Consider the following 26,210-nt stretch of genomic DNA (forward strand, 5'->3'; position numbering starts at 1 on the left):
ATAATAGTCGTGTTGTGTTAAGACTAACTTTTTTTCTCTCCATCCTGTCCTGCCCCCCATTTCTTCTATCCTCTCTTTTGACCCTGTCCCTCCCCAAGAATGTTGACTTCTGGTTGCTCCCTCTTCCCATTGCCCTCCCTTGTATCATCCCCCCATCCTGCTTATCCCCTTCTCCCCACTTTCCTGTATTGTAAAATAGGTTTTTATACCAAAATGAGTATGCATTTTATTCCTTCCTTTAGTCGAATGTGATGAGAGCAAGCTTCATGTTTTTTTCTCTCACCTACCCCTTTTCCCCTCCCCTGTAAAATCTTTTGCTTGCCTCTTTCATGAGAGATAATTTGCCCCATTCCATTTCTCTCTTTTTCCTCCCAATATATTTCTCACCTCTTAATTTCATTTTTTAAAGATATGATCCCACCTTATTGAACTCATCCTGTGCTCTTGTGTGTGTGTGTGTGTGTGTGTGTGTGTGTGTATGTGTGTAATCCCACCAACTACCCAGATACTGAAAAAAGTTTCAAGAGTTACAAATATTGTCTTTCCATGTAGGGATGTAAACAATTCAACTTTAGTAACTCCCTTATGAATTCTCTTTGCTGTTTACCTTTTCATGCTTCTCTTCATTCTTGTGTTTGAAAGTCAAATTTTCTTTTCAGCTCCTGTCTTTTCATCAAGAATGTTTGAAAGTCCTCTATTCCATTGAAAGACCTTTTTTTCCCTGAAGTATTATACTCAGTTTTGCAGGTAGGTGATTTTATTTTTAGTTCTAGTTTCTTTGACTTCTGGAATATCATATTCGAAGCCCTTTAATCCCTTAATGTAGAAGCTGCTAGATCTTGTGTTATCTTGATTGTATTTCCACAATACTTGAGTTGTTTCTTTCTAGCTGCTTGCAATATTTTCTCCTTGACCTGAAAACCCTGGGATTTGGCCACAATGTTCCTAGGAGTTTCTCTTTTTGGATCTCTTTCAGGCAGTGATCAGTGGATTCTTTCAATATTTATTTATCCCCCTGGTTCTAGAATATCAGGGCAGTTTTCCTTGATAATTTCATGAAAGATGATGTCGAGGCTCTTTTTTGTGATCATGGATTTCAGGTAGTCCCAAAATTTTTAAATTGTCTCTCTTGGATCTATTTTCCAGGTCAGTTGTTTTTCCAATGAAATATTTCACATTATCTTCCATTTTTTTCATTCTTTTGGTTTTGTTTTGTGATTTCTTGGTTTCTCATAAAGTCATTAGCCTCCATCTGTTCCATTCTAATTTTTAAAGAAATATTTTTTCATTGAGTTTTTGAACCTTCTTTTCCATTTGGTTAATTCTGCTTTTTAAAGCATTCTTCTCCTCATTGGCTTTTTGAATCTCTTTTGCCAATTGAGTTAGCCTACTTTTAAAGGTGTTATTTTCTTCAACATTTTTTTGGATCTCCTTTAGCAAGGTGTTGACCTGATTTTCCTGCTTTTCTTGCATCTCTCTCATTTCTCTTCCCAATTTTTCCTCCACCTCTCTAACTTGATTTTCAAAATACTTTTGAGCTCTTCCATGGTCTGAGACCATTGAATATTTATTTTGGATGTTTGGGATACAGAAGCCTTGACTTTTATATCTTTCCCTGCTGGTAAGCATTGTTCTTCCTCATCTGAAAGGATGGGAGAAGATATCAGTTCACCAAGAAAGTAACCTTCTTTAGTCTTATTTTTTCCCCTTTTTAGGCATTTTCCTAACCAGTTACTTGACTTTTGGGTCCTTTGTCAATAGTAGGGCATACTCTGGGGATCTGTAAGATCTCAGTTCCTCCAGGGTGGCACAATCAAGCATGTACACTGGTCCGGGAGAAGCCAGAGATTTTTGTGCCCAGAATCTTAGCAGAATCTTTCCTCTTCACAACCACCTTGCCTTCAGTTCCACTAAGCCATCACTGGGGGGCTGAGATTCAGATAAGCTGCAGGGGCAAGGCCACCATTCAGTGTGAGATAAAGATCAGCATCTTTGATTATATCAACAACAAAGCCAACAGAAATCACCTGTTCATCTCAACAGATGCAGAAAAATCTTTTGACAAAATACAGCAGGGATTCCTATTAAAAATTCTAGAGAGAATGGAAATGATTGGAATTTTCCTTACAATTATAAGTGATATCTATCTAAAATCATCAGCAAGCATTAATGTGTAATGAGGATAAGCTAGAAATTTTCCCAGTAAGATCAGTGGTGAAACAGGAATGCCCATTATCACCAGTATTATCAGTACTATACTAGAAATGTTAGCTTTAGCAATGAGAAGAAAAATAAATTGAAGGAATTACAATAGGCTATGAAGTAACAAAGTTAACACTATTTGCCAATGATATGAGAGTATACTTAGAAAATTCTAAGCAAATTTGGAGGATATAAAATAAAACAACATAAGTCATAAGAATTTTTTCATATCATTTAGGAAGTCAAACAGAAATAGATAGAAAGAGAAATTCTATTTAAAGTTTGTGTAGACAACGTAAAATATGTGAGAGACTCCAGTTTCTGGGATAAGAACTCACTATTTAACATAAACTGCTGCAAAAAATGGAAAATAGAATGACAGAATTTGGCATAGAACAATATCTTACATTGTACACTAAGATAAAGTCAAAATGGTTACACAATTTAGATGAAAAAGCTGATAATATAAACAAATTGGGAAACAAGGAATAGTTTTCACTTCTCCATAGTCAGATCTATGGAGAAGAGAAGAACTTATGAACAACGAGACAGAGAGAACATTATGGAATGCAAAATGCTTAAATTTGATTACAGGAAGACACTAACGCAGTTGGATGTTCACCAACCCCTGAGCCTGCTGGTATTCTAGCTCAGGAGAAAAGAATTCCAACAGCCAGACCACCCCTTCCACACACCTCACGTACTGAACTCCATGGTAACTCTAGGGAAACTCAGAAAGACTTCACCTGGTCTCTATTTTGGCCCACCAGCCAGGTCAGCACCAGGTAAGCTATAGCACTCTAAATTCTAGCTGAAAGAATCAGAGGCCACAATACAAAAAGCCTCAAGTCCTAAGCACAAGAACTGTGGAACACAGCCCCCTGTGCTGCAGAAGCAGAGCTTCATTTAAAAGCCAGGAAAAAGGCAATCAACATGAGCAGGAAACATACCAGAAAAGAAAAGACCATAGAATATTACTGTGGGGACAAGGACCAGAACATGAATACCAAAGAGGTTGGCATTCAGATTGTACTCCCATTTGAAACCTCAGGAGAAAATGTAACTGTTTTCAAGCCCAAAGAGCATGCTTGGAAGAACTCAAGAAGGGTTTTTAAAGCCAAGTTGGAGGGGTAGAAGAAAAATTGGCCAATGATTTTAAAAATATGATAAAAGAATTCACTGAAGAAAACAGCTCCTTAAAAAGGAAAATTAGACAAATGGAAAAGGAAGCACAAAACTTAACTGGAGAAAATAACTCCCTAAAAGGAACAATTGCCAAATAGAAAAGGGGTTGCAAAAGTTAACTGAAGAAAACGATCTTTTAAAAATTAGAATTGGGCAAGTAGAAGCTAATGATTCCATGAGACATCAAGAATGAGTCAAGTAGAATCTAAAGAATGAAAAAGTAGAAGAAAATGTAAAATATCTCATTGGAAAAACAACTGACCTGGAAAATAGATCCAGGAAAGAAAATCTAAGAATTATTGTTCTACCAGAAAGCTATGATGGAAAAAATGGGCAATGTATTCCAAGATATCATCAAGGAAAACTGACTTGAGGTCCTACATTCAGAGTACAAAATGGTGATCGAAAGAATCTACTGATCACCTGAAATAGATCCGAAACTGAAAACACCAAGGAATATTGTTGCCAAATTCCATAACTATCAACTGAAGGAGAAAATAATGCAAGGAGCCAGAAAGAAGCAATTTAAATATTGATGAATGACAGTCAGGATCACATAGACTTTGCAGCTTCTACATTAAAATATCAGAGGGATTGTAATACGACATTCTGTAAGGCAAAGAAGCTTGGTCTACAACCAAGGATCAATTACCCAGAAAAATTGAGAATAGTATTTCAGGCAAGGCAATGAAATAAGGGATTTTGAGCCTTTACTGATGAAAAAGTCAGAGCTCAATAGAAAATTTGATCTTCAAATACAAGTCTCAAGGGTGGCATAAAAAAGGTAAAGAGAGGAAAACCTTTGTAATTGAATATGAGTGAACTTTTTACATCCCTATAAATGCATCTGGCACTTGTAAATCTTGAGAACTGTATTTGTTATGATATTTGAAAGGAATATACATAGATAGAGGGAATGGGTATAAAGTAAATGATATGATCATAAAAAACAATGCGATTTAATGGTGCCAATCCATGAAAACAGGAAATTGGAAAAATAGGAAGAAGAAAAAGATAAATTACATATTATATCCACATCCCAGAGTTCCCAAGTCAAGGAGAAAATATTGAGCTGGAAAGAAACAATTCAAGTATTGTGGAAATACAATCAGGATAACACAATATCTAGCATCTTCTACATTAAAGGACTGAAGGATTTGGAATATGATATTCCAGAAGTCAAAAGAACTAGGATTAAAAACAAGAATCATCTACCCAACAAAACTGAGTATAATGCTTCATGGTAAAAAATGGTTATTGAATGAAATAGAGAACTTTTAATCATTCTTGTTGAAAAAATCAGAACTGAATAGAAAATCTAAATTTCAAACACAAGAAGAAGCAATGTAGAAAATTGGGAAAAAAATTTACATCTAATGTGGGTGATAAAGGTCTCATTTCTAGAATATATAGAGAACTGAGTCAAATGTACAAAAATACAAGTCATTCCCCAATTGATAAATGGTCAAAGGATATGAGTAGGCAATTTTCAGAGGAAGAAATTAAAGATATCTATAGTCATATGAAAAAATGCTCTAAATCACTTTTGATTAGAGAGATGGAAATCAAAACAACTCTGAGGTACCACATCAGATTGACAAACATGACAGACCAGGAAGATCATAAATGTTGGAGAGGATGTGGGAGAATTAGAAATAATACATTGATGGTGGAGCTGTGAGCTGATCCAACCATTCTGGAGAGCAATTTGCCACTATAACCAAAGGGCTACAAAAATATGCATACCCTATGACCCAGCAATATTGCTTCTAGTTCTGTATCCGCAAGAGATCATAAAAGTGGGAAAGTGTCCCACATGTACAAAAATATTTATAGCAGCCCTCCTAGTGGTGGCCAAAAACTGGAAATCAAGGGGATGCCCATCAATTGGGGAATGGCTGAATAAATTATGGTATATGAATATAATGGAATACTTTTGCACTAGAAGAAATGATGAACAGGAAGACTTCAAAGAGTCCTGGAAAGACTTATATGATCTGATGGTGAGCTTAAGGAGCAGAACCAGGAGAACTTTGTGCACAGCAATGACCACAGTGTGTGAGTTTTTTCTGGTGGACTTGGAACTTTGTAGCAATGCAAGGACTTAAAAAAAAATTCCCAGTGGTCATCTAAGGCAAAACACCTTCCACATCCAGAGAAAGAACTATAGATTTCAATCCCAGTATGCAGCAGATCCTTTTTTTGTGTGTGTATTATATTTTGGTTTGTTATATAATTTCTCTCATTCATTTTAATTCTTCTACACAGCATGACTATAGTGAAAATGTATTTAACACGAATGCATGTGTGGAACCTATATAAAATTGTATGCTTTCTTGGGGAGGGAGGGGAGAAGTAGGGGGGAGGGAGGGAAAAATAATAATCTAAATTATATGGTAGTGATTGTGGAACACTAAAAATAAATAAGGTTAATTTGAAAAAAGATCACTTTGTTCAATTGTATGCCTCTAAATTTGACAGTCTAAGTGAGATGGGATCCTTCAGGTTCTGTCAGGAAAGTGCTTAGGTTCAAATAGGCATTTGTGCATTTCCCTGGATATACTCTGAGGTCTGGCCACTGAAGAATGACTGTTTGCCCAGGGCTACATTAAAGCATGTGGTGGTTCTCAAAGCTGAAGTCTGCTGGGTCTCCTGACTGTGCTAAGGCATGTGATGGGTCCTGGTGTTGATGGTTTCCTTCTCTACCACACTGTGCCTCAGGATCTACCACTGCTTTGGTGAGATGGAACTCGCTGCTGATTTGCTAGGATGGTTCTTGTTCTGAAATGCGCTCCCCTTTACCAGCATGAGACAAATCTTTCTTGTCAATCTTTCAAATTTCCTGGGCTAAAAGATTGTTTCACCCCATCTTTTTACTGGTTCTGCTGTACCCGGATTTGTTTGGGGGTTTTTTATGTTTCTTAATGTTATGGTTGTTTGCAGGTGAGTATGGAAGAGTCACAGCAATTTACTACTTATTCTCCCATCTTGGCTCCCAAAGTGGACACTTTTGGATTCTTTCATCACTTAAAATGTCTCACATCTTTAAACTTGATAAGTAAGAGTTATATAGCAAGTTTGAGTAGTTGGGAAAATGTCTCAAAGGAATTGAGAAAAGGCATCCATGCATTCAAGACAAGTTATAAAAACAATGGTCTTCATGTGTTAGCATTCTTTGGAAGTTGGTTGGAGCAGTGGATGGGGCGCCAGGTTTAGAGTGAGAAAGAGCTAAGTTCAAATAAGGCCTCAGATATTTACTAGCGGTGTGACCTTGGACAAGTCATTTAACCCTGTTTGCCTCAGTTTCCTCATGTGTAAAAGAACAGGAGAAATAAATGGTAAACCACTTCTGTCTTTTTGTCCAGAAAACCCCAAACTGAGTCATGGAGTCATACGCAACTGAAAGGAGTAAACAAAGACAAATTCACTGCATACCTTGACTCTTCATTATAAAACATGTGACTTGGCACATTACAATATAAATGCCTAGCACCAAAGAGAACAGAATTTTCTGGCACAAAAGGTATGTACATTCATTTAAATATATATATGTATATATATATATTATATAATATACATTTATATTATATATGCATGTATATATATCTATATTTATAGATAGATAGATAGATAGATAGATAGATAGATAGATAGATAGATAGATTGTCTACCAGCAGTCCTGCCTCTTATACTAATCTAAGGCCCAACCCTCAACTTAGTAGGGCTAATTCTTGGGAAAATTGTGAAGGCAGCAATGTTTGTGTTTGATACCCCTCTTCCTCACCTCTTGCCTCACCTGCGTCATTCCCAATCCACATGTGTACCCTATGCCAGACCTTGTCTGGTGAGAGTCACTGTTTTAGGTGGTTTCAACATCCTTGCTTGCCTTCCCTTACAGCCCAATATCCAAAGATCCAAAATCATTCGTACTTATCTTTGGGGAATACCTTTCACTTTCACTGTCTTCCGGGAATTCTCAACTCTTCAAATGATCTAAAGAAACATGTGTCCACCTCAGTCTAATCTGTAGTAATCACTTAAAAATTCCCTGCTGACTGATTGGCTATTTCCCCTACTATGAAAAGAACTGACAAGGGTGAACTGCCTTCTCAAATTCACACCTTCTCTGACATGGAAAGAAAATAAACAAGAAATTTGATTAAATAGTCCTTCTTCTGACTGAGAACAAAGGTGATGTTTAATTGTACCCTCTGAACTCCTTTGCATAATTTTACCCTGAAAACAAATCTCTGTATTTTTCAACAGTGAGAATTAGTCACGCAGGTATAATTATTCCCACCTTAAATGTGTCTACCAGACTGGAGCTGGCCTCCAATCTTTGAGTGGCTGAAGCCAAACAAGCAGAGCTGAACAGAGACAAGAGAGGCAGGACACAAGACGGAAGTTTAATTAATTTCAGGGTGAGGAAAATGACATTTGTTAATGAATGCCCTGCCCCCTCCTTAGAAGGAGGATTTAAATGCTGAATTAAAGGCATGTTTTTCATACATCCTGGGCTGGACCGTGATGTAATCATTTTTAGGTCTTCAGTTACTATTCCTAGTGGTCTTGGGTTTATGGTATTGTCCCAAGTCTCGGTGGTCATGATTACTCTTTGGGTGAGCAGAACCAGGAGAACATTGTTGCACAGTAACAGTCTGCTGATTTTGATAGACTTATCACCTCTCAGCAATGCAAGGACCTAAAACAATTCCAAAGGACTCATGATGGAAAATGCCATTCACATCCAGAGAAAGAACTATGGAGTCTGAATGCAGAGCAAAGCAGACTATTTGCTTTTTTGTTTCTTTATTTTACTTTTTTTTCTTTTTCCTGGTTTCTCCCATTTGTTCTAATTCTTCTATACCACGTGACTAATGTGAAAATAGGTTTAATAGGAATGGACATGTAGAGCCTACAGCAGATTTCATGCCATCTTGGGAAGAGTACAGGGAAGAGTGGAAGGGGTAGAAAATTTAAAATTTATGGAAGTGAATGTTGAAAACTAAAAATAAATAAACTTTTAAAAAAGAGAATGAAATTTCAAAGACACAAAACAAAACCATTTTGGTGGTAAGGAAAAGGGAAAATTATCCAAAGTGACCAACACTGATAGACAGGAAGCTATTGTAGGAGTAGAAATAGGGCATATCCAGACCAGGAGGAGTTTAACTAGGCTACAGCTATTGGGAAAGGAAATATTTTATTAGATAATTTCTCATTTTAATTAATTATAATTGTTAATTAAGGGCTATGCTCACTTCTTTTTACCTATTAAAATGTTTGTACTGACAGTATCCTCTGCATTTTAGAACAATAGAACAAATCCTTCCTCACTCTACCCTAATTTTAGCTTTGGTGGCAGTCAAAATAAAATGGTTATGTGATCTTAGACTGAACAGAAGCAAAATGTGCTGTACAAAAAGATGATGGTTCTATTGTATTCTGGTGAGATCACATCTATAATATTCTTTCAATTCTAGAGGCCATATTTTATGAGGAACATTGATAAACTGTAGTGAAAGGGGCAACTAAAATTGTAAAAAATCATAAGATTATTCTATATAAGGGTGAAGTAACTTTGGATTATCAGCCAGTCATGAAGCATTTCTTAAGCATTTACTCTGTACTAGCATTTTCCTAAGCATTACTGCAATAGTCTAGGTGAGAGTTCAAGAGGTTCTGAACTAGAATGGTGACTTAGTGAATGAAGATGGAGGATACATAGGCAAGATGTCATGAAGTTAAAAATGATGAGGTCGGATATGAGCAGTCAGATTGGGAAGCTGCTGATAACACTGGTCACAGGTCTGTGTGACTGAGAAGAGAGTAATGCTCTCAACAGTAGTACAGCAGAAGACCATCCAACATGGTGAAATAGGAGGAAGTACAGTCCAGCTCTTACGATAACTACTATGACAGAGAAATAAGCAAAAATGGTATTCTGAGCAATGATCAGGAAATTGAAGGAAAAACCATACCGGATCATTTTCCTGGCTCAAAATCACAAATTTTACACACAAGCAAGTTATCAAGTCAGGAACTGTGGAATAAGAGTGAACTAGGATCACAGACATAGCATCTAGAGCTTCAAAAGTGCTATATCAGAAGCAGCAGACTATGGGATCACTCAAAGGAGTCATATCATGGAGCCAGCTCCAAGACGAGAATAGTGAATGGCTAGCAGCAGCCCCAGAATGTATCAGGGACTCAGTTCCAGGCTGGACCACTCAGTGTCAAATCTGAAGTTATGTTGTCTGCTCTCAAAACAGAGACTATTCCAAGATAGACTGTGTCTTCAATAAGATAGAATAAGGGTCACTGATGGTTCGACTCTCTAGTCCAATTTCCTTCTATGAACATAGCACTCAGTACCCCAAAAACATAGTGCAAAGTCTCCAAATAAGACAGGTAAGGAATATACAAGACCATAATAGTCCCTCCAGAGGTGCACAGAACCTGGCCCTAACACAAAGCCCCAATCTGTAAAGGAGGACTAGAAAATGAGTAAAAAACAGCAATAAAAGATAAAGCACCAGCATGGTGACAGGAATGACTAAACACAAATACAGGAGAGGAGAATAACTGCAAAATGCAAAAAGGCTCAAAAAACCCATAGTTTGGCCAGAAGATAAACAATTGCTAGAAAAAATGAAGTAAGAGTTTAAAAAATAATTTCAAAAGATTGCTATTTTTGGTGGTTTTCAGTTGTGTCTGACTCCTCATGACCTCATTTAGGGTTTTCTTGTCAAAGGTACTGAAGTGGTGTGCTATTTCTTTCTCAGCTAATTTTACAGATGAGGAAACTGAGGCAAACAAGGTTAAGTGATTTTCTCAGTGTTACCTAGGTGGTAAGTGTCTAAGGCCAGATTTGAACTCAGGAAGATGAATCTTCCTGACTCAGGCCCAGCATTCTATCCAGTGCATTAACTACCTTCCACAAAGGATACTATATGAAATAAGAGCCCCAACAGAAAGGATTGGAAAAGGAATGAGAGATTTGTAGAGAATACTTGGAAAGAGAATTAATAGCTTAGCATAAGGAGTATAAGACCTTACCCAAAACAGATAGCTAGAAAATTAGAAAGGACTAACAAAATTTCATGATTGCATGAGACATTAGAAATACTAAAACAAAGTCAAGAGATTGAAAAAATGGAAGAAATCATAGTGCATCTCATATAAAAAACAACTGAATTGAAATGTGGATCAAGTAGAGTTACTTTAACATTCCTTTGACTATCTGAAAACCATGACCAAAAAAAAGGAAACTAGATATGTTTCAAGAAATCATGAAGGGAATCCCTGCATGGTTCAATGCTCTCTCTTTTTGTTCCTCCAGGGATGTTGCCAGGACTGTGACCCACCTCTCCTTGGAACATGTAGGGGACCTGTTTGCCCCTCTATCATACTTCTACATAGGCAAGTTGCACCCCAGTGTGACTGAGGCCATGTTGTATGAAAATTTCTCAGCCTCAGGGCCCATCATGTCCATCTGTGTCTGCCCTGATGTAGCCATGTACTACTCCCTAAGTTATAGATACATCAACTTCCAGCAGTCTGCTAAACAAGCCTTGGACATCATGAAGTTTGAGATAATCAAGGGCTGGCTCATCTGTGTCAAGTGGTCCCAGTGTGACCTGGGGCTCTGGAAATTAGGAATTGGCAACATCTTTATCAAAACCTTGGATAACTCCATTGACAATAAGGCCTTGTATGAGAGACATCTTCTCTACCTTTGGGAACATCCTCTCTTGCAATGTGTGATGAGAATAGTTCCAGGGAATTTGGTTTCATCCACTTTGAGATCCAAGCAAACAACAGCATGAATGGGATGCCACTTAATGACTGGAAAGTTTCTGTGGGCCACTTCAAGTCTTGGCGTGAACAGAAGGCACAGCTGGGTGCACAACCACAAGAATTCACCAACATCTGTATCAAAAACTGTAAGGAAGATGTAGATGATCAGTGCCTTCAGGAACTCTTCCTTCAATTTGGAAAGACTCTAAGTGTAAAGATGATGGTCAAGGAAAATGGCCATTCCCAAGGCTTTGGTTTTGTCAACTTTAAGCATGAGGAAGCTCAAAAGGCTGTGAGTAACATGAATGAGAAGGAGCTTTGAGGTTTGGTCCTGTAGGTTGGATGGGCACAGAGGAGAGACAGGCAGAGTGACCTGAAGAGTATATTTGAGCAGATGAAGCAGGAGAGAATAAATTGCTACCATGATGTTAATCTGTGTGTGAAGAATCTGGTTGATGTCATTGGTGACGAGAAGCTATGGAAGGAGTTCTCTCCATATGGAATGATCACCAGTGACAAGGTGATGACAGAAGGTGGCCACAGCAAGGGTTTTGGCTTTGCATGTTTTTCCTCCCCAAAAGAGGCTGTGATGGAGATGGACAGGCCGATTATCAGTACCTGGCCCCGACTGACAGTACCCACATGGCCCTGGTCCAATAAAAGGAAGAGCAGAAGACCATCCTCACCAACCAGTCAATGCAATAAATCTCCATTCTCTGGAACATAAATGACCCTATCTTTCCCTAGCCCCCCAATTATTTCCTGCCTGCCATCCCCCAGATGACCATAGTCTTCTTACCTAAGAAATCTTCTACAGTCTTACCACTGTGGTCCCCATTTGGTGCACCAACTTTTCTCCTAGATCTTTGTCCACAGCCTGGTACTCTATCTCCAACATCAATACTGTCTGGCAAGCCTTTACTTAGGTGCCCAAGACAGGACCCCGCTTGCAGAGAGATGTCAACATTGGGGCCCAGAGTATGGGAACTGGGTGTCCCGGTTCCTCTGGCTACACCATGGCCCAGTACAAGTACTCCTCAGCTGTATCTAATGCACATCAGGTAATGGAGTCAGCTGTGTATATCCAAGGGTAGGAGACTTTAATGGTATCTATGTTGGCCTAAGCCCCACCCCAGGAACAGAAGCAGAGGCTTGTGATACTGGCCTCTTTGCTATTCCACAAACAAAACACTCCCTCTCTCAGTTCTGGGCACTTTCTTTGCGTGTTCCCCCATGCCTGGAATGTTCTCCTTCCTCCTCTTTCCCTCCTGGCTTCCCTCAAGTCCCAACTAAAATCTCACCTTCTACAGGAAGCCTTTCCCAATTCTCCTTAATTCTAGTGCCTTCCCTTTGTTATCTCATGCTTATCCTTTATATATGCATTGTTTGTATATATTTGTTTGCCTGTCATCCCCACCCCTTTACCCCCCAATAAGACCGTGAGCTCCCTGAGAACAGGGTTTGTCTTTTGCTCTCTTATTGGTATCTTCAGCACTTAGTACAGTGCCTAGCACTTAGTATATACATAAATATTTTGGCTGGAAGAAAAAGAAATTATGAAAGAAAACTACCATCAAATAGAATGACTAAAATTAGTTTGTACTGATTTTTAAAAAGAAATAGAGAGGGTGATCAGTGGAATAGTTTCAGCGTCCAACACACAGAACCAAGTATACTAATGGAATCTTTGACAACCTGCCAAATACCAGTTACAGGGGGAATGATTCACCACTTGACAAAAACTACTTGGAAAACCAAGAAGCAGACTGGTAAAAATTGGATTTATACCATTTCATACCACATACCAAGATAAATTCCAAATATTCACATGACTAAGATATAAAAAGGTCACATGTAGAGGAATAAGAATGTATGGATGATGGAAGAATCCATACCTAAATAAGTGAAAAAAAGTGAATTAAGAAAAAATACACAATTGTTATTACAAAAAATTTAAAGTCTTTGCACAAACAGACATAATGTAACAAAAATTAGAATAAAAACATAATTGGAGGGAAAATCTTTACAAGTTTTTCTAATAAAGATATCATTTCCAAGATATATAAATATCTAATTTAATTTTATAAGAAAATAGTCCATTCTCTAATAGATAAGTACTCAAAGGATATGGATAGGCAATTTTCTTCTGTTTTAAATTATTGATTATTTATTTAGAACATTTTTTCTTTTAAATTTTTGAGTTCCAAATTTCTCTTTCTCTTTCATTCCCTCCTCTACCCACAGAGAAAGTAAGCAATACAATATCAATTATGCAGATGAAATCATGCAAAGCATATTCTCATATTAGCCATATTCCAAAAAAAGCAGGCAAAATAAACAAATTGAGAAAATTATCCTTAAATTTGTGCTCAGAGTTCCTCAGTTCTTTCTCTGGAGGTTAATAGCATTTTTTTTATCATAAGCTTTTTGGAACATTCTTGGATCGTTGTATTTCTCAGAGTAGTCATGTGCTTCACAATTGATAATCATCACAACATTGTTGTTACTGTGCACAATGATCTCCCAGTTCTTCTCACTCCACTTTGTATCACTTCATATAGGCCTTGCCAGGTATTTTTGAAACTGCCCATGAAGATCTGTTTACCTCAATTTTTTCAACTCTAAAATAGGGATAATAAAAGAACTTATGAACACATGCCTGTCTTTAGGACAAGATGAGTTAATATTCATAAAAGCACTTAGCACAGTGCCTAGCACATAATAAATTGTATAAATGCTTATTTCTTTGGTGTTCCCCCCTTCCATTTTCACAAGGTGCTGTCAGCTAGCTGTACTCACAAAAGGAGAACTCTGACTCAAAGGAGTTTAAATCTCAGAAAATTCTACCCTCCCTTGTCCCCCAGTCACCATTAGAAGAATCCTATCCTACTCAGTGAATCCTCACAAACCTCAAATACTTGAATATCCCAGTAGATGGAATGCTATTGGAAAAGCCCATGTCAGTGACACACCTTGGCTGAGTTCAACATGTGGTAGACATTGCTAGAACTGGGGATACAATTAAAATGAATGAAACAATGTCTACCAATGAGGAGCTTACTTTCTCTGTGGGCCAAAGTAATAGGGAGGAACCTCTAGATCATAGCAGCTAGGCAGGAACAGAAATAAAATGAAAGGTATGGCTGAGTGTTAAGGAGGACAGAGAATAGTTTTTGTTTATTTGTTAAGTGTGGAAGTGGTACATGGAAGGAATTGGTAAACATGGGAGTCTTACACCATCTGGAGATCCAGAAGTCAGAATCAGGATAGTATGGAGTTAGGGAACTGCCCAGGGAACAATTTGAATATGGTGGTAGGACTTAAGAAGCAAATGAGTAAATCATCATCAACTCCTGGTCCTCCTCATTTTATTGATCTTTCTCCCATGCCTAAAGGACCTCAACTCTCATTTATTTACATAATTATTTATAACTAATAAAGGATTTGAGGTGGCAGAGCTGCAGACACTACACCAAGGGCCCAGATCTCTAGGCCCATGGTAAGTAAAAGCTCAGACAAAACAAGTGGGGAATTTAATTCTTGTAGCTATATATAATGTGACAAATCTCTGGTGGGAGCTCTACCTCCAACAGAGAGTGTTCCTTGGTTTGAAAATCCCTTATTGTTGATTGAAATGAAGGGAATTAGTACCCAATTCTATTCATTTCATAAGTATATAATTCTGTACATCCAGGATAGAAGTGGTGGCATATATAGATTCACTTAGAATCCCTAAGTGAGACTTTTGGACTGAATCCACTTCAGGATTTAGAAGATCATATGTGACCTTAAGGCCACATAGCCCACACCCTTGATCCAGGATATCAACATTTATGAAGAAATTAATGGAAATAAAGCAAACTATTTTCTGAACCAACCAGAAATCTTAGAAATCACAAAATTAATGAAATGAAAAATTTGTTCACATACAGATTTCTCAGTCTCTGTGTTCATATTTTTCATTTTTTCTTCATATTCCTTCTCTATCTTTCCCTTTATCTCTTGGTTTTTCTTTTTTTCCTCTTCTACAGAGGACCTATGTTTGCATAAGCTGTTTTTATAATTTGCAGATCACTGTCTCTTTGTTTGGTGTAGATTTCCCTCAGGGACTTTCTCCTGATTTTCGGTGACTCATGAGTTTGCTGGTATAGTTTTTTCTGAAAAATATTTGTCCTGATTATTCTGCACCATTTTCTCAATTGAGTCTAGCAGCTTATTCACTTGGACTTCTCTTTCATTGTCTTGAGTTTTGTTATTGAAGGCACAGTATGTTCTGCTGCATTCTTGTACAAGACTTTGGAGGTTCTCATCAGACTCTTTTACAAAGTCTTCTAGTGGCTTATCTTCCAAGTCATCTTTCCTAGTGAATAAGATGACTATGTGGTTCATGGATAATTTCCCACAGAGTGCCTTAATTAAAAAGACAGTGTGTTTTGCTTCATCAGTGAATTGATCCAGTTGCTGAAACAGAATGATGGCATGTGGCAATGGGCGAGAATAGATGACACAAAGACTGAACTCATTGCACGTGGTTTCTAGACTATCCTTTGTGTCAAAAAGCCCAGGTGTGTCAGCAACTATAGAGTCTTTCCCTTTCCAGGTTCCAACTTTGTTTTGACAGATCTTTGTCACAGCATGTGGTGAGATTCTAAATTTAAAAGCTTCCTTCCCAAGGATGATGTTCCCAGTTGCACTTTTCCCATTTCCAGTTTTCCCAGCTAGAACAATCCTCAGGGCACTGGCCTGATCAGCATTCACGTCATCAGCATGGAATTGTGGGGAAAAATTTTTACTAATTCAGAACTTTATATGATGGTTAACAAATATGGGAGGGTTAGATATTTTTAAAAAAATTAAAGTCATTTGCTAGGGTTTTAGATCCCAATCTGGCCTCAAATCCCAGAACCCCAGTGTTGCATGTAGTCTAGGATTAAATTTTGCAACAATGTTAAAAGAAGTAGACTGAGTTTTAAAAAAAGAATTTTCTCATTCAGATCTATGAATGAATGTATACAGATGAGCATAGATCTACAACTTTAAAAGATTAGTGAAAATGGTACTCAACTGTACTTTGTTTCCTTTTTAAAATTTGTCATAGCATTTAATCATAGTATTTAGTCATTTAAACAGGCAATAGAGATAGAGAGCTGGCCTTGGAGGCAGGATACCCTGGGTTCTAGCTCTGTCCATCTCTGGCACATACTTTCCGTGTGACTCTGGGAAAGTTCCTTAAACTTGTAGGTCTCTAGGCATAGCTTTAAAACTGTGAGGTGAAAAGAAAGCTAATTTAAATTGGTACACAGACTTTTCTTCCCTCAGGTCTGAAGTATTGAGCATTCTCTTCACTTCTTCTCTTCAAGTCTTTCAGCAACCCATCCTCCACTCAGTTGTCACAGTGATCTTCCTACAGCACAAGTCTGACCATGTCAGTCTCTCCCCTACTCAAAACATTCCAGCTGCTCCCTATTATTTCTGGCATCGTATAGAAATTCTGCTCTTTAGTATTTGAAGTCCTTCAGAACCTGGTTCCTTCCTACTATTCCATTCTTTTTCAACCTTAATCCTACTCATATTGGGCTTAGTGCTGGGGATAAAAAGACAGGCAAAATCAGTTCCTACCTTCAGAGAGCTCACAATCTAATGCATCTAATGGAGGGATAATATAATAGCAACTCTGTCAAATATATCTATATATCCATGTCTATCTATCTATGTAATAAATTGGAGATCCTCTCAGAGTGAAGTGGGATTTTAGCAAAGACTTGGAGGAATGACAATAAATGAAGAGAGAGAATTCACAAAATGAGAGACAACCCATGAAAATGGAAAGAGGTCGGAGACAGAGTGTTTTGCATAAAGAATCACAAGTATTCCAATGTCACTGGATTGTGGGTAGGTTGTATTGTGTTTGTTCTTCATTTTCCAAGAGGACCATGACATCAGGGAAATGATGACATGACATGCAGGTAACCTTGATTTGAGTAAGGAAAAGGTGAAAGGTCACCAGCCTCACTTTCTCCTCCAGAGATATCTGGATCTAGTGACCAGATATTCATCAGGATAATGAGATAGCCTAATATACAATGGAACCGCAACCTTTTAGACTATGGCCTTTTCAGGTACTCACAGTGAGGTAATGTCCATTCAGTGAATAGGTCTTGCTTCTTTAAGAAGTGAGTCAAGGATGGCCCTTTTAAATAGAAAAAAATCAATCAATCAGTCTTGGAGAGCAAGATTCTCAGGGTTGCTGTTCCAAAAAGAAACAGTTACCACTGACATTCAGTATAAATTCACTCAATGCCAGGAGGGCCCAAAAAACAGCCATTAAGTGTAGCATGGGCAGGGATCTATTGTGGTCCAGTCTGTGAGCTTCAGAGTGAACTGGGTTTAAGATTTTGAGAAAGAAAGAAAGAAAGAAGAAGAAAGAAAGAAAGAAAGAAAGAAAGAAAGAAAGAAAGAAAGAAAGAAAGAAAGAAAGAAAGAAAGAAAGAAAGAAGGAAGGAAGGAAGGAAGGAAGGAAGGAAGGAAGGAAAGGAAGGAGGAAGGAAGGAAGAAGAAAGAAAGAAAGAAAGAAAGAAAGAAAGAAAGAAAGGAAAGAAAGAAAGAAAAAGAAAGGAAGGAAGGAAGGAAGGAAGGAAGGAAGGAAGGAAGGAAGGAAGGAAAGAAGGAAGGAAGAAAGAAAGAAAGAAAAAAGAAAGAAAGAAAGAAAAGGAAAGGAAGGAAGGAAGGAAGAGAAAGGAAGGAAGAGAAAGGAAGGAAAGAAGGAAGGAAGGAAGAAGAAAGAAAGAAAGAAAGAAAGAAAGAAAGAAGGAAAGAAAGAAAGAAAGAAAAAGAAAGGAAGGAAGGAAGAGAAAGGAAGGAAAGAAGGAAGGAAGAAGAAAGAAGAGAAAGAAAGAAAGAAAGAAAGAAAGAAGGGAAGAAAGAAAGAAAGAAAGAAAGAAAAAAGAAAGGAAGGAAGGAAGAGAAAGGAAGGAAAGAAGGAAGGAAGGAAGAAAGAAAGAAAGAAAAGAAAGAAAGAAAGAAAGAAAGAAAGAAGGGAAGAAAAGAAAGAAAGAAAGAAAGAAAAAGAAAGGAAGGAAGGAAGAGAAAGGAAGGAAAGAAGGAAGGAAGGAAGGAAGGAAGGAAGGAAGGAAGGAAGAAGAAAGAAGAAAGAAAGAAAGAAAGAAAGAAAGAAAGAAAGAAAGAAAGAAAGAAAGAAAGAAAGAAAGAAAGGAAGGAAGGAAGGAAGGAAGGAAGGAAGGAAGGAAGGAAGAGAAAGGAAGGAAAGAAGGAAGGAAGGAAGAAAGAAAGAAGGAAAGAAAGAAAGAAAGAAAGAAAGAAAGAGAAAGGAAGGAAGGAAGGAAGAAAGAAAGGAAGGAAAGAAGGAAGAAAGAAAGAAAAAGAAAGAAAGAGAGGGGAAGGGAGAGAGGGAGAAAAGGAAAAGGGAAGGAAGATGGAAAGAAAAAAAGATGGTAAGAAGAAAAAGAAATCTACCAGTAAACCCATTTAGTGAGTTTCTCTCTTTTCTTTTGTGAGAGCCCTCTCCAAACAGATATCCAATAAGCATCAAACTGAGCTTAGTGTCTAGACCCACACTGTCAACTGTCAACTCAGGCTACAACAGTTCCATTTTTCCTCACCTGTTAGCACTTACCTGATTCAAATCCTATTCTTCAGTGTGCTGCTAGTTATTTGACTTCTGTATCTCTGATAAAGACAATTCATAATGAGGTATAAATAGTTAGTTCTTGTATACAAGATTAACAGTCCCTGGTTCATTTGCATTATATTCATTTGCCTAGAAAAGTAATGATTTGGTGTAAAGAAATAAAGTTCTGAGCATGGGATTTCAGATATCAGGGAAGGATGAAAGGGCTGATATTTTGAGGAAGAGAAGCTATTCATTACTCTTATCACACAGGGACATGACTACCTCTTCTCTTTAAGTATAGGCTCAGTCATGTCTCTGACACATTTATTTTTTTGTTTTTGGACTGGGTGGAGAACACTCCAGCTGCAGCTAATACCTGACCATGACCCTACCTGGACTATGAGACTAAAGTTAGTATGATCCCAAACTCATACTGTCCTTTGATAGGATTTCAAACTTTCTTGCGCAGGGAGGCAAGAATAATCCTTCATATTCATACAATGACTGTAATTATTTCAAATCACTTCTGTATCCATTACTTTATTTAAACCCTCACAAGGACCTTGAAAATAGGAAGGACATTAATTGCTATGAAGCAACTGGGGGTTATAGTAGTCAAATGACCAATAACAACAATCCATTGCCCACACAATGAAGTCTAAAATTCAAAGCCCTCCTTAGTCTGGCCCTAGTGGCCTTTTACTAGCTTCTCTAAGGCACTCTACAATGCCATCCTCCCAGGCACCTGTGCTCCCAACCAGTGTGTGACCTTCAACACACTCCATACTCTCTATCACTCTCAGGATCCAATACCAAGACTCTCTACACCCAGATCACAACATCTCCTTTCTTCTTTCTTTTTGTTTAATCAAATGGACTGAAGGTTTATCAACTTTATTGTCTTTTTAATAAAACAAATTCTTAGTTTTATTTATTAGTTCAATGGTTTTCTTAATTTCAATTTTATTAATCTCTTCTTTGGTTTTCAGTATTTCTAATTTAATATTTGCTTGGGGATTTTCAATTTGTTCTTTTCCTAGCTTTTGCAGCTGCATGCACAATTCATTGATCTCCTCTTTTTCTGTTTTATTCATGGAGGAATCCATAGACATAAAACTTCCCCTACAAACTGCTTTTGCAATATTTCATAAGATTTGGTAGGTTGTCTCATTATTGTAATTCTCTTGAATGAAGTTTTTGAATGTTCCTATTATTTGTTGTTTAACCCACACGTCCTTTGGGATGAGATTGTTTAGTTCCCAACTAGTTTTTGGTTTATATTTCCATGGCCTTTGATTACACATAATTTTTATTGCATTATGATCTGAGAAAGATGCATTTTATTCACTGGATTGTGTGGTTTTTATGGCCTAGTACATAGTCAGTTTTTGCATATGTGCCATGTACCACTGAGAAATAGGTATATCCCTTGCGATTCCCATTCAGTTTTCTCCAGAGATCTATCGTGTGCATCTTCTCCAGAGTTTTATTCACCTCCTTCACATTTTTCTTATTTATTTTGAAGTAGATGTATCAAGTTCAGAGAGAGGCGAGATTGAGGTCCCCCAATAGTATGGTTTTGCTATCTTTTTCTTCCTGTAACTGCCTTAAATTCTCCTCTAAGAATTTGGATGCTCTCCCACTTGGAGCATATATATTTAGTAATGAAATTGCTTCATTGTCTACAGTGCCTTTTAGCAGGATATGGTTTCTATACTTATTTCTTTTGATTAGATCTACTTTTGTTATTGTTTTGCCTGACATTAGATTTGTTACCCCTGCTTTTCTTTCATCAGCTGAAGTACAAAATATTCTGCTCCAACCTTACACCTTTATCCTGTGTGTATGCCCTTTTCAAATGAGTTTCTTGTAAACAACCTATTGTTGGATTATGGTTTTTAATCCATTCTGCTGTCTCCATTTTATGGGAGATTTTATCCCATTCACTTTCATTTACTAGAAGTGTTTTTGTTATATCCCATTTCCCCTTCTTTATGCTTTTAGTTCTCCTTTCTCCCTTCTTCTCCATAACAGAGTTTTAATTTTTGATCCCTGCCTCCCTCAGTCTTCCCTCCCTACTTTCAGCCTCCCTCATTTTTAATCCATTTGTCCCTTACTACTTCTTCCCTCCCTTTTAACCTCACCTTCCTTTTCTTTCCCCCTTCCCTTCCTACTGCCTATAGAACTAATTATATTTCTATACTAAACTGAATTTGTTGTACCCTCCTTGAATACAATGAGAAGAGAGTACCTCTCAAACAATGTCCATCTCCCTCCCATCTTTCCATCTATTGTGATATATTTTCAAGCCTTTTCCTATGATGAAATTTATTTTTTTCTGCCTCCTCCTTTGCACATCTCCCATTACAATTCCTTTATACTCTTAAATCACATTTGTCATCATCACATCATTTAATTTATAACCATTCCCTCTATCTTTGTATATGCCCTTTATATTTCATAATAAATATGTAATTCTCAAGATTAACAAGTATCATCTTCTTTTATAGGTATGTAAATACTTTGTCAATATTATGTAACAAGTTTTTTTTCCCTGTTTACCATTTTATGCCTCTCTTGAAACCAGCATTTGAAGATCAAATTTTCTATTGAGTTCTGACCTTTTCATCAGGAAGGTCTGCCAATATCCTTGCCTGAAATGTTATGCTGAACTTCTGTGGGTAATTGATCCTTGGTTGTACTCCAAGCTCCTTTGCCTTATGGAATATCATATTCCAATTCATTCTATCTTTTAATGTAGAAATTGCAAGGTCCTGTATGGTCCTGACTGTAGCTCCTCGATATTTGAATTGTGTCTTTCTAGCTGTCTGCTGTATTTTCTTCTTCACTTGTTAGTTCTGGAATTGGGCAACAATATTCCTTGGTGCTTTTCATTTGGGGTCCCTTTCAGGAGGTGAATGGTGGATTCTTTCGATGTCTCTTTTGCCCTCTGGGTCTAGGACTTCTGGGCAATTTTCCTTGAGAATTTCTTGGATGATATCATCCAGGCTTTTTTTTTCATCATGCCCTTCTGGTAGACCAACAATCCTTAGATTTACTCTCCTGGATCTGTTTTCCAGGTCAGGTTGTTTTTCCAATAAGATATTTTACTTTTTCTTCTATCTTTACATTCTTTAGATTGTGTTTGACTGATTCTTGATGTCTCATGGATTCATTAGCTTCCACTTGTCTGATTCTAATTTTTATCAAATTGTTTTCTTCAGTTAACTTTTGCATCACTTTTTCCATCTGTCCATTTTTTTCATTTTAAGGAGTTATTTTGTCCAGTTTGGTTTTGTATTTCCTTTTCCATTTGTCCATTTGTCCTTTTAAATTCTTCTGTGATTTCTTTTTCCATATTTTTAAAGTCATGGGTCAGTTTTTCTTCTATTTCTCTAATGTGACTTTAAAAATCCTTCCTGAGCTCTTCCGAGAAGGCTCTTTGTGCTTCAGACTGGTTCATATTCCCTTCTGAAGTTTCTGATAGGATTACAGTCTCAAAGCTTACTTGTTTGGTATTTGTGTTTTGGTCCTTGTCCCCATATATAGATTGTCTTTTCTACTGTCTTTTCCTTTCTGCTTTGCTTCTTATTCTCTTCTACTTTGCTTCTTACTCATGATAATCATCCTTTTCCTGGCTTTTAAAGTAGATCTCTGTGTCTGGGTCACAGGGGTCTCTCTCCCTCAGTTCTTGTGCCTAAAAGTTGGGGGTTTGTGTGTTGTGCCCTCTGATTCTTTCAGCTAGAGGCTAAAATGCTGCAGCTTACCTGGTGCTGAGCTGGCTAGTGTTGGAAAGCAGAGGCCAGGTGAGGTCTTCTTGTGTTTCCCCACAGTTACCCAGGAGCTAGCTCATTAAGTGTGAGGGAGGGGTGGTCTGGCCACAGGAGGTCTTCTCTACTGAGTTGGAGCATGGGAAAGCTCAGTGGTTGGTGATCCCGTCTGCCCTAGTGTCTTCCCGATTCCTCTGAGATGCTGAGACTCTCCTGGGGTCCTGGTGTTGACAGTTGCTGGCTTTATTCCCCTGGGGCTTAGGATCTTCTCTGGGTTTTTTGAGGTGGGGCTGTCTGGGACAGCTCTGATCCTGCCCTGGTCCCCTTCAGCCACAGCAAGAGGGACCTTCCTTAGAGATTTTCCTAGCTTCATGGGCAAAGAGTCTGTTTACCCCTTCTGCTGCTCCCACTGTTCCAGGGTTTTTCTGGTGAGATATTCTCTGAGCTCATCAAGATCAACAAGGGGAGGGAGATAGCACTTCACTGGTCACTCCACCATCTTATGTCCCAGAACTGAAAAATTCAGGTCCAGTTGTCTATACACTTTGCCACCTGGTTGCAGGTTGTACTTTGAAGAAGCGAACAGGCTAATGGGAGAGAAAACAAGCAATGTGTGTGCATGTGGTTGTACTAACATACAAATATGCACACATGCATATGAATGCATATATAGATTTTATGTATGTAAATGTATATATATATATATGTACATACAAACTATATGGTTAAGTATGTCCTGAAACACATGTAAAGTACTTGAGTCACCTTAAATATGTTTCTGTATTTCAAGGGATTCTGATAGCAGTAGTATATGTTTATATCCATTTGAAAATGGTTAATCACTCAACGTCTTTTATTATAGACAATGCTTCTTTTGTTTCTTACTATTAAGCATGTTAAAGCAAAATGATTTGTGTAGTATGCTTATGGATAAAAAAATCTACTCAGCAGGAGTACTTTGCATAATGCATCCTGCCAATGTGAGATTATAATCATTATTTGTTATCCAGGATATGTGATCCTTGGAAACAGAATGTACCCAAAGTTCTGATTATTGAACTTTATGTTTAAGAAATTATGGAACTGTTAACTGGTATTTTTCTAAGTCTATTTCTAGGCACGGTACTCAAAGAATGCTGTTAAGCTGTTCTCAATGAGGCCAGAAATCTTATGGGATTCTGCATCCATGAACTATAGGTAGAGTTCTCATGGAAAAGACTTGGAGAAGGACTCCAAGTTTTGTGTGTGTGTGTGTGTGCATGTGTGTGTAAAATAAGGTCTTTAAATGTTTTTAAACTGATGTAAGAATAATTGGGTATGAATGCAACAGTTTATGGCACCAAGCTGTTTTTCTAGTAATTATTAAAACTGAATCAGAAATATCTTCAGTTTTGTTTTGAAGAAAATTATTTTTTTGTTTTGTGAGACTTTTTATTATCTGTATTTTTATTAAGTCACATAAAATTTGACAGTTTCAATATCTTTCTCCCTTTATTCTTTTTTTATGATTGCTATTCTTTTTAAATTTATTTTAGTCGTGGACATTTATTTCCACAGGGTTTTGAATTCCAAATTTTCTACCCATATTTCTTCTACCTCCACCCCAAGATGGCATGCATTCTGATCACCCCTTCCCCCAGTCTGTCCTTCCCTCTATTATCCTTCTTCCTATCCCCCTTCTCCTCACTTTATTGAAAGGCAAAATTGATTTCTATAGCCCATTGTCTATACATCTTATTTTCCACTTGCATGTAATAACAATTTTTAACATTTGTTTTTGAAATTTTGAGTTCCAAATTCTCTCCCTTCTTTCCTCCCCAACCATCTTCATTAAAAGGACAAGTAATTCAGTATAGATTATGCATGTGTAGTTATGCAGAACATGTCCATAATGGTCATGTTGTGAAAGGCTAGCTAAATTACTCACTATCCTTTCCTCCTCCCCCACCTATTCTATTATCTTCTTTGACCCTGACCTTTTTCAAAAGTGTTTGTTGCTGGGATGAAGCCAAGAGGGTGGAATAGAAGCAGGGACCTGCTGGAGATCACTTCCAGACTGCTCAAAAAACCTGTAAAAATAACTCTAAATAAATACTACAGCAGTAGAAGTCATAAAATGAAAGACTGAAGCAAATTTCCAGCTCAAGACAATCTAGAAGGTCAACAAGAAGAGCCTATCACACTGGGCTTGGAGCAGAGCACAGTTTTGTGTGGGCCACACCAGCACGGACAATGCTAGAGCAGGGCTTAAGGGACTTGAAATGCTGGTGACTGTTATGGTTTTCAGACTTCTAAACCCACAAACATCAAGGACAGCTTTGAAAGTCAATGAGAAGAGTCTCTCATCTGGCTGAGAGGGGAGTGTGGTCTTGTTCTAGCCCCTGCCTGGCCCTGACATGAGCCCCAGTACCAATTACAGCCACAGGATGGCAGAATTCACTGCTGAAGCAGAACCTTCTTTTGAAGCCCTGTACTTAACAAAGAATTAAAAATTCAAGTAACTGGCTGGGAAAATGAGCAAACACGGAAAAAATAGACTATAGATTCTTACTTCCTCCTTGAAAAGGTATTTTCTTTTGTAATTGGTGAAGAGAAAAATCAAAACATACAATCAGAAAAACAGAACAAAGTCAAAGGTCCTGTATCTAAAGCCTCCAAAATATATGAACTGGTCTCAGGCCATTTAAAAGCTCAGGAAGGATTTTGAAAATCAAGTAGGAGAATTAGTGCAAAAATTTGGAAGAGAAATGAGAGTGATGCAAGAAAATTATGAAAAACAAGTCAACAGCTTGCTAAAGGAGACCCCCAAAATGCTGAAGAGAACAACACCTTTAAAATTAGACTAACTCAAAAGGCAAAAGAGGTTCCAAAAGACAATGAGGGGAAAAATATCTCAAAAAGCACAATGGACCAAATGGAAAAAGAGGTCCAAAAACTCACTGAAGAAAATAAATTCTTCAAAATTAGAATGAAGGAAATAGAAACTAATGATTTTATAAGAAATCAAGAAATTATGAAACAAAACCAAAAGAATGAGAAAAATAGCAGACAATGTGAAATATCTCATTGGAAAAATGACCGACTTGGAAAATGCATCCAGGACAGATAATTTAAAAATTATGGAACTATCTGAAAATCATGATTAAAAAAAGAGCCTAGACACCATCTTTTGAGACACTATCAAGGAAAACTGCCATGATGTTCTAGAGCCAGAGGGTAAAATAGAAATGAAAACAATCCACCAATAACCTTCTGAAAGAGATCTCAAAATGATAACTCATAGGAATACTGTAGCTGAATTACAGAGTTCCCAGGTCAAGAAAAAAATACTACAAGCAGCCAGAAAGAAACAATCAAGTATGGTGGAAACAGGATCACACAAGATTCAGCATCTTCTACTGTAAGGGATTGCAGGACTTGGAATATGATATTCCAGAGGTCAAAAGATATAGGATTAACACCAGGAATCACCTACTCAGCAAAATTGAGTATAATATTTCAGGAGAAAAAAATGGAATTTCAATGAAATAGAGTACTTCCAAGCATTCTTTTTTAAAAGACAAGAGCCAAATAGAAAATTTGACTTTCAAATATAAGAATCAAGAGAAGCCTGAAAATGTAAA

At 37.5% G+C, this 26,210-nt stretch overlaps 2 pseudogenes; one reads left to right on the plus strand and one right to left on the minus strand.

Annotated features, from left to right (window-relative positions):
- The first annotated feature begins 663 nt into the window (after nucleotides 1–663).
- LOC140533009 (polyadenylate-binding protein 1-like) lies at nucleotides 664–13,195 on the plus strand (annotated as a pseudogene).
- Nucleotides 13,196–15,048: 1,853 nt separating this feature from the next.
- Nucleotides 15,049–19,201, minus strand: LOC140531830 (GTPase IMAP family member 7-like; annotated as a pseudogene).
- Between the last annotated feature and the right edge of the window lie 7,009 nt (nucleotides 19,202–26,210).

Source organism: Notamacropus eugenii, chromosome 3 (genome assembly GCF_028372415.1).
Source record: "Notamacropus eugenii isolate mMacEug1 chromosome 3, mMacEug1.pri_v2, whole genome shotgun sequence".
In the NCBI taxonomy this organism is placed as follows: Eukaryota; Metazoa; Chordata; class Mammalia; order Diprotodontia; family Macropodidae; genus Notamacropus; species Notamacropus eugenii.